Here is a 9,706-nt window from a genome sequence, read left to right on the forward strand (position 1 = left end):
AGCAGGAGTTAGGAATTAAGTCAGCCAGTGTCTGGTTTAGCCGCTCTTTCTGCTTTCATGTGATGGGAACACAACCCTACACACTACTGCACCGAAAACACAGTTTTAAGAAAAGTTATATCTTTCTCACTTGCAAGCAGAATGTTTATACAGGAAGCTGAATCCTGAAAGTAAATTTTTTAAGAAAAAAGTATTTTGCATTGAATCTTACAATTTCGAGTTGTAAGCTTTTTGGTTCTTGTGTTCCACAGCCCCTTTCCTACTGCCTGAATAACTACCACCAGCGTTCCATGGTTCCCTGTGCTGATGGATCATACCTGGGATTAACACAGCGACAACAGGCACCTCCTCCGGTAAACCACGCCACACGGAGAATTTTGGACTATTGCAATCCATAGTGGTGTCACAGCCTCAGAGAAACGAGTGAGAGTTCGCTTTTGACTTCAGTGACGTAGGATTTCCCTGCAAGAATTTCAGTTTCTGTGGCATCCTGCCACAAGCCAACACTGGAAGAATTCTGGATGAAATGTGCACTCAGTAGCTCATGTCATCAAGTGGCAGCTGCTACTACAGCATGGATCAAAGGGAGCTTTTTCACAGTTCGTGGCTGAATTCTTAACTGCAGTGAATTTTCAGTGCTAGTCTAGAGACCAGTATGGTAAAATCAGGGTCCAGCAGGCTGGGTCCGAAAGCTGGTATTTTGTCACAATAGAGACTAGCCGACTGGAGCGGGGAGAAGGGACCTTCTCCTGCCTCCCCCAAGCCATGGAGCCGCTTCAACCTGATTTCTCTGAAAGTGACTTTGAGGTTTCTGTATTCTTTACTTTATTTACTTTATAATTATTTTCTCAGCTGAGGAAAAAAACACACCAATAACAAAAACCCAAAGCAGATCACTTTTAAGGCAGACTAACAAAACAAGTCACCATATATCCAGTTCTTTGACTTGTAACTGATGTTCTTGCCTCTCTAACATCTTTACTTGGGTGTCTCCAGCGCTTACCCTTGTGGTCTCTTGTGTCTTTCTTGCTAGAGTGAGGCAATGATCGAACTGAAGCAGCTTTCCAGAAAATATGTAAACCCACTATAGCTCACTGGGACTCATGAAGACAGAGCCGTGGGGTACACCTTGTGCACAGCCCCCAAAGTCTGGCGCGTTGTGCATCCACAAAAGCCAAGAGATATCAGTGGAGCCTGGCACATCTTCACAGAATCACAGAATTATAGAACGGTTAGAGTTGGAAGGGACCTTAAAGATCATCAAGTTTCAACCTCCCTGCCCTGGGCAGGGACACCTCCAATAGACCAGGTTGCTCAAAGCCCCATCCAGCCTGGCCTTGAACACCTCCAGGGATGGGGCATCCACAACTTCCCTGGGCAACCTGTTCCAGTGCCTCACCACCCTCACAGGAAAGAATTTCTTCCTGATATCTAATCTAAATCTCCCCTCTTCCAATTTAAAACCATTACCCCTTGTCCTGTAGGACATCTCCTGACAAAGAGTCCCTCTCCGGCTCTCCTGTAGGCTCCCTTCAGATATTGGAAGGCTGCTATGAGGTCTCCCCAGAGCCTTCTCTTCTCCAGGCTGAACAACCCCAGCTCTCTCAGCCTGTCTTCATAGGGGAGGTGCTCCATCCCTCTGATCATCTTTGTGGCCCTCTGCTGGACCCGTTCCAACAGGTCCATGTCCTTCCTGTGTTGAGGACTCCAAAGCTGGACACAGTGCTCCGGGCAAATAATTTGTTTACTGAAAAATTCAGTCACTCAAATCTTCTAGTCAATTAATGACAAATTCTGCAAGCAGATTGTTTTTAAAAGCATTACTTTTGATTTTTTAATTGCTATTCTTTTTTCAAAGTCCTACTTTGATAAAGTATTACATTATTAGCTGGGTTACCAATCTGACAAACCCGTTTACAGCATTCAGCTGGGGAAAAAAATGGACTAAATGTAAAAGGAAAAATGGAAAATCAGTTATTCTCTGGTTCTTGAGGTTCTGGAGTTTGTAGCTCACAGTTGCTCGGGAGCAGCTTGACGCCGTGCTGGACAAAGGGGCGATCCCGTTAAAGCTGTATTTCTGCAGAGCCACCGCAGGGAGGCGCTACCTGCCCGCAAAACCAGATCGCTGGGCACCCACCAACTTCCCGTGTCCCTGCCGAGGTTCGCGCTAAGGCGCCTGTCCGCGGGGAAATCGGGAATTTGACCAGCGTCAGGGCGAGGAAGAAGATATAACTTGGTAGATAAGATCTGATCTTTCACACAGCTACTGCATACAAGCAATTAAACTCAAGGGTCATACTACATGAGTGGCCTTCGTAAAATACCCAAATGCCACGGGGAGTTGACTGCACCTTGCAGGGAGAGTTTGGTAATGACTTATTTTGCCGTGGCAGTTCCCAGCTGAGCGCAGGACGTGGGCTTTGTATGGAGTCGGGGTATGAGGCTGGTACGGCTGTATCACTGCTCGCCTCTCCCCACGAAGATGAGGTGGTCTGCTGGCAGGATGGGAACACCGCCAGCGCTGGGGTGGTGCTAAACCTTCCCCCAGTCACTCCAGCACTGTGGGAGACTTTGCTTTAGCCAGGCACAGCCTCGGTGGGAGTTAGGCCCCAAGTGTCTCATGAAAGCCTGGCAAGCATCTGCTCAACCCTCCAGAGGAGTCTGGCTCCCTAGCCACCGCGGGGGGGTGTTCTTTCCTAGGAAGACATTTTGGCAGCTGAATTTCCACCATAAAACTTGCTAATAAAGGGATCAGAGTGGCTTTGTAAATTCATGCTTCTTCACACCTGATAGTGCTATCAGCACTCTGTCCTCAGGACATCGTTAAACATAGCTCACTTTTGAGAGCAGTGTGACATGCATGGTGCCCTGAGAGTGCATTAACTGCAAAGAGGAGGTACCAGAGCAAAATCTCTGGAGAGGCCACATAAAAACATCTCTGGAGTGCCCACATATGGAAGACTAGATGTTAAACACTGACAGATGGGGCACGGGCAAGCAGAGAAACATGGACAGACCGTGAATGTAGATAGGGCACACAGATTTTAAGAAGTTCTTCTCGATAAAGGTGGCCAGGCACTGGAAGAGGTGTCCAAGGTTGCTGTGGTATCTCTTGTAGATTTTCAGAAGTTCAGCTGGCCACAACCTTGAGCAACCTGATCTAATTGTGAAGCTCTGAGCAGGAGACTGGACGAAGTGACCTCCAGAAGTCCCTTCCAACCTAATGTTTTCTATGATCCTATGATTCAGAAAAAAAAACAGTATCAAGGGGCAACAAGTGAATCAGAAGGAGAGCTCTCTAAGTGTATGAAACGAACTGCAAGGCCCCAGCAGCAGGCATTTTTGCCTGCTGTTTGGTGAGAGCCAAATGCAGTAACGCTACTGCTTGGAAGTCCTGCTCTGACTCATCCCAGGACACATTTCTGCAAGGCACAGCAGAAAAGGAGAAGTGACTTCTGAGCCCTGAATGGGGGGGAGGGGAGCTGGCCCCCTGGAAGCTCAGAACAGGGAATTTTAGTCTTACTCATCATATTATTTTTATATTTGGTTTTACAGATGTAAACCTCAGTGTTTCTGTCAGCACATTAACTCTGTGTGCACCACAAGTCTGTCCACTAGCCCCACTGACTCCTTTACACCTGCCTCCATGCAGAGACGGACAACTTCCGGCTGGGAGCTCAGTCTGACCCACCGCACTTTCCTAGTGTTTGTAAGGAATAAACCAGGCTGCCTGGTGAACACTATTTAATCTGGGCAGATTTCAGTGTCATGCTGGAGAAAAAAGACGAAAGACGGGCCTGGTCTGGGAAAGATACAGCCAGAGAGCAGGTTAGGGCAGAGGAGTGAACTGTAGCAGATGAGTCATAGAGGATTTACAAAAGTTAGAACCAATGGTTCATCCTGAAAAGGTGATCTACCTAGACTTAACAAATGTAAATGAGAAAAGGAAGGGAAATCCATAGGACCGTGAACAATGAATAGTGTTGGAAGGTCTAACAGAATCTAGACCTCTAGCAGAAGACCAGCCTTGGTTTGTTCTTTGCTGAGGTTTCAGACTTAAATATTACCCTGCCAAGCTGCGTTTCAGTATATGTTATATGTTAGGTACATGATCTTTATCTTATATCTAAATGTAGTTAAGGCTGGGTTCTGACCATGAAAGAGGGTTTTTGTATGTTCTTCTGCGCTCAATAATGAAAGCACGGATTCCTACAACCTAACACATCTTCCAGGGTATAGCCCAAACAATGGTTCCTGCTCTTACGTTGACAGAGGACAAGCTGGAGTTCAGTATGGATGTTTCAGTATCAGTGTTGCAGGCATACCAATACTTTGTAACCAATATTCATGCTTTCATTCTCTGCACAGTGAGAGCTACATCTCTCCCTAGGGAGGTCCATATTCTGAATACTTAGTTCCAAGATTCACACTCTCAGCTACTGCAAGCAGTGAGAGCTGGGCTGTCACTCGCCCTGAGTGGTGGTGCAAGCTCCAGACTGTACAGTGCTACATACCCTGTATGCGGAGTAGCCATCACTTGGCAGAGTTGTACGATTAGTGCTTACACTCTAAGTGCAGGAAGTGTTAAGTATCAGGCCTCTGTAACGAAGGGGTTCACGGAGTGCAAAAGGATCTCCAAAGCAGGAATACTGTGATTCACAACAATGCCCACCTCAAGCCAGCAGAGACAGAACTAAATTCTCCAGCTTCTTAAATGCATGAGGATCCATTATTAGCATTCACCACTCAAATTCTATGTCCAAGTATTAAAGCCTAGTCTCAATTTTCTTCTAATGAGGAGGCCACAATGGTGTAGAGGTCAGTGGTTCACAGCCTCCTTCCAGACTCTTGATGAATCTAGGCAGTCTCCATTGAGGCAAAATACAAAACTACTCAGTAGGCTGGTACAAACAATTCTGGAAGAGGACCAAGGAGAACATCTCTTGCTATGTTTCAATCTGACACGTTGCATTATGGAATACGTTCTCAAAGACGGAAGAAAACTATGAGATCAGGGTTTTTCCATTTCTGTTTGTCTAAGGTGACAGAAGTTGTATAAAGCTAGCACTAAAAAAAGTACAATTGATAGCAAAGTTCATCTGAGGTGCTTCAAAGTAGGTGGGGGAAGCCCTTTTTTTTTTTCTTCTCTAGTTGGCAAAGCAGCCCGGGACTGGAGCAATAGAGGGAGTGCCACAGGCAACACTGAAACTCAGTGGCAGACATTATTATGGAGGAGGATTCAGAACAAGAACAGCAAAGAGAATTGCCACTGAACCTCAACTAACATTCACTGTTACCAGGCATCAGAGAAACTTGAAGTTTTGGTTAAACGGAACAATTCACACACAACATCCAAGATGAGCAATCCAGTACACAGCAATGTTTTCCTGGTGCTGTAATCAGTGATGAAAAGGTGAAAATTTAGCAGAGACATCAAGAGAAATGATTAGAAGAAGAAAACAAGCAGCCTGGGACAAGAAAGGCTGTGTAGAGATCAGCTCAAAGGGTGTCTTAGGAGGAGAAAACTGGGATGCAGGCATAGCATCTCAAAGATGAGGTCTAGAAAACTGATTTTAGTGTAGTTGGATATGGATGGTAGCAGATACAATAGCGACAGAGAAACAGACAGCTGAGAAAAGTTGTGAGATACAATACTGCCAAATCCTTTTTTTCCCCCACAACTCCACACTCAATGTTTTGTATTCTATCTTTTGTTGGGTGTTCTTAGAAGCCAAGCCTCTCACTGAGAGGTTCTGTGGAATCTCAGTTTCTCTTTCTTTCAGAAGGTTTTATCAGGCAGCTTGAAAAATTTGAAAACATGAAACTGAAAAAATTGAAAAATCTGAATGCAAAAAAGAGAACCCCAAATTAATATTGCAAGGATTTACACGTTTTAACCAACCATGACATTTTTAGGTTCATCCCTCTATCTTTAAACTTCACAAATTTGCGTTATCAGAAATGGGGTATGCTTTGAACAGTGCACATAGCGTTTTTTGCAGTACAGGCATTTACTTACATTATGTAAATGCATCTCCTGGTTGGCAGAGCCAGCGGCCCCACGAAGATCACAGATCCTGAGTTTGAAAGCTTATCTACCACCCTCATTTCTTGCTGTTGCCACAGACCTCTTCTCAGCAGTCTGGGGCTTGCTCCCCTAATGCTGGGCTTGTCCTACACAGCTGCCCACCCCTGATAACACAGCTGAGGAGCCCAGAGGAAGTTGTACAAGATGCTTTTGTCAACACTCCTTCCCACACAGACCATCTCCCATCTCCTTTGTTACTGTAAATTGACATCAGAGCTGCTGAATCATGATATGGGAGTCACAAAAATGTTATTTATGCTGTAGAAACAAGGCCCCCTCCCTCTCATTGTTTCCTGCCTGTGTCAAAATGGAGTCACTGATTTTTGTTCTAGCTCCTCCTGCGCTGGCACTTTGGGTGAAGCAGGCCGAGTTCTCCTCATTCGGGCTAGGATGAAATACATGTACAGACACAAGCAAGATTTGATTCTGGCCTGCTAAAAAGGCAGTCTTGTGAGTAGACGCTATCTATCCGGACAGTTCACCATGAAAAGCCATTTGGAACTAGGTTCTAAGAGATTTGCCTACAAGGTCAGAGCCCCAAGGGAGTTTTTCAAACGATACACTGCACATTTGAAAAGTTGGCCTCCCACACAGAGGACTTATTTGCACTGCAAAAATATTTTGTTAGGGTGCTTAGTTACAATAGTCGTTATTCCTAAGCCTGTAGATGGAGCTGAACTATGGCTTGCCTTTTCAGCACCGTAACTGGATTCCTAACAAACCAGAGTGTTGAGGAAAGTGCGGTACCTGGAAAGGGATGCATGGAATAGAAGGACTTGGAAAGCATTAGACAGCACAGAAAGACACAAGGACCCAGAAAAGAGAAGAAAGAGGCAGGGAGAGGCGGGCTTATAGTCAGGGAGACACTGATGCCCAGAGACAAGAAATTACAGAGAAATGAACTATTAAAAATATACAGGGAATGAGGGCAAGTTATGTAGAAGAGAAACTCTGATAGGCCTGGCAAAACACAAGAAAAGGAAGAGATTGTAATCAAGCTGTACAAAAAACTTCAAAACAATCAAAATTTTCTACATATAAAGTCACAGACATTTAAAAATTTTCTGTGCAGATAAATGCTTTATGAAGCCATATTTTCATGGCTCAGTAAGATTTAACTTTCCTACTTTAATACATACACTCCATAGAGATTTGCTAAAGTATGCAGGGGAAACTTCCAGACTTTGTCTAAACAAATTTATCAGGAAAAGATACCTATAGATCTCTTGCAGAAATTAAATTTAAAACTGTGACAACAATTAGGAAAATCTAGGAAAATTAACAATTGAAAAGAAACAATTTCATTCACAAATGAAAAGAAAGCTGTAATTTCTTTCACTGGAATACTGTTCCTCTGCTGTTCTCTTCCAAATTCTTAATTTACAATCAGCTGAGAAACAGACCAAGCTGTACTCAAAAAGAAAATATGGAAAAGCAATAAAGATTTCAGTTCTTCATTTATTGAGTCTTCCCCACTAACTATGACTCACCCTAACATTATCAAAATACATAATAAATTCAAAACAACAAACTACGCTGGAATTCTGAAATACTGTAGCCAACACAAATAATTGATTTTTAACACATTACAAAATTGTTATTGTTGCTATTATTATTTTAGCAGTAGATGAGACCAACATCTGGATGAAATGATACATGTGCAAGGAAAATTTTGTAACCTAACTTGAAATTAAATGCAACAAATGAATGACAGAACCTATAGAAGAAATTATTGGAGACAAAAGAAGATAAATTAAAAAAATACAGCTAGTGACTTACATTAACTGTGTGACTTAGGTCATGTGAAAAATTCCTTTTTTAACAACAAATGAAATCATCTCTCTTGCTCAGTTCAACTATCATTTGTTTGGCTTATAACACATTAAAACATAGTACAAAATTAAAAATACTGACATAGTCATTACTAAGTGGTTAGTTAAAACCAGACCTTAAAACTCTGCATAAACTTCCTTATCATGTGCTTTATGTATCTCACAGTTTCAAACAAATCCATGCCAGTTCTACTGAGAAAACACCCTGTTGTGCCACTATTATATGAAGGTTTATGGAACTGTGCTCTAATGTCATAGGCTGTTGAACTATCCTCCCTTTTAAACTGCTAGCATATGCTTTGTAAAGATGACACCACTTCTGGCAGCATATTTCCATTAAATGTAGGGCAGATTCAAGACCGAGTGGGTGATTGGGTGATTTATGCCCCATAACTGATAAACGGTGAGCGACAACAGTGACAGCAGGAGGAAATCCCTCCCTGTATTTTTTTTCCCCAGACCTGTATTTTAAGCTCTGTAGCACAGTTTCAGCTGACTTTTCTTTGTGGAAGTAGTATTTAATGCTTATATTGCCTTTTTTTTTTTCCTTTTTCCTTGTTTTTTTCAATCAATACATCTCAAAACATTTTACTCTTCTTTAGACACAGTATTTCACTTCAAACAAGGCACCAAACATGTACCCCCTCATGACTGACAGGAAAAAATAAAGGCATAGAGAGTGCAAGTGGATAGCTAATGAGTCAAGGAGCTAGAAAATTAACCCAATATCCTAGATTACAATCCAGACCCCAAACAGTGGATCATACTCTCCTATGTTATCATTTGCAATTCCATTTTCTTTTATGAAATCTGCCTTTCCACAAAAGTAATTTGGAGGTTACAGGTAATCAAAGTGACATTTTTGCAAGTATTTGAGGACTGAAAGAGAACACCAAATATAGCAGGATGAGATCTCAAGAGATAGGTGGTCAGGAAAAGAGCAGCGATGTGGCTTTAATACAAAGACAGGTAAAGGCGAAGGAAAATTTTGGGGATTTGGAGGGCGATATTATTGGAAGCAGGAGATTAGTCAGCTCTCATGTTGGGGAGGAGTTATTTATAGCTCTTTGTTTTCCACATGGTTTGCTGTGGGACTTTGACAGAAAACACATGCTTTTCTGTGTTTGGCAAGATGGGGAAGATGACAGACTGGGCTTAAGAGCCAGACAAGACTTCAGAAGTTCTTATTTTGCCAGTGCAATTAGTAGTTTTCCAGCTGTGGCTCTTCAAAAAACTTCCATTGAGTATCTTTAGTAGTTTATAATAGGATAAAAGAAAAGGTTTTAATTTTGGATAGAATATTCTTGGACACCGAATGGCCGTGAAATTTATCCAGTTACACATGGAACATTTACTTTGGATTTTTTCCTCAGAATTAATTTGAAATCGGTCAGATTATCAGCAGGAAATCAGGATGACCCAACTACAGACTTGTCACAAAGTCTCGAAAATTTGAACTTGTGTTTATCAACAGCTCAATACACTCCATTCCTAAGGGACTGAGAGGATAAGCAGATGGTCTGCAAAGCAAAACTATAATATTTGAAGCTTGATGGGAGATGTGCATTTTGGCCAAGAGGCATGTACAGTCTTGTCCGCTATTTATTTCCTTTAGCATTTAAGACAATCATACATCACTCAACAAATTGGCTGCAAAACAGCTGTTCCTAGTCATCATATGCCTATCCTAGGATGGGCTTTGTCATCTAACTGAACTTGCTGTAGAACAACAAAGGAACAGTCATTATTTGGATAACACGGAGCAAAATGGTAGTTTGACAGGTCT

The sequence above is a fragment of the Numenius arquata genome, chromosome 6 (assembly GCF_964106895.1).
Source record: "Numenius arquata chromosome 6, bNumArq3.hap1.1, whole genome shotgun sequence".
Lineage (NCBI taxonomy): Eukaryota > Metazoa > Chordata > Aves > Charadriiformes > Scolopacidae > Numenius > Numenius arquata.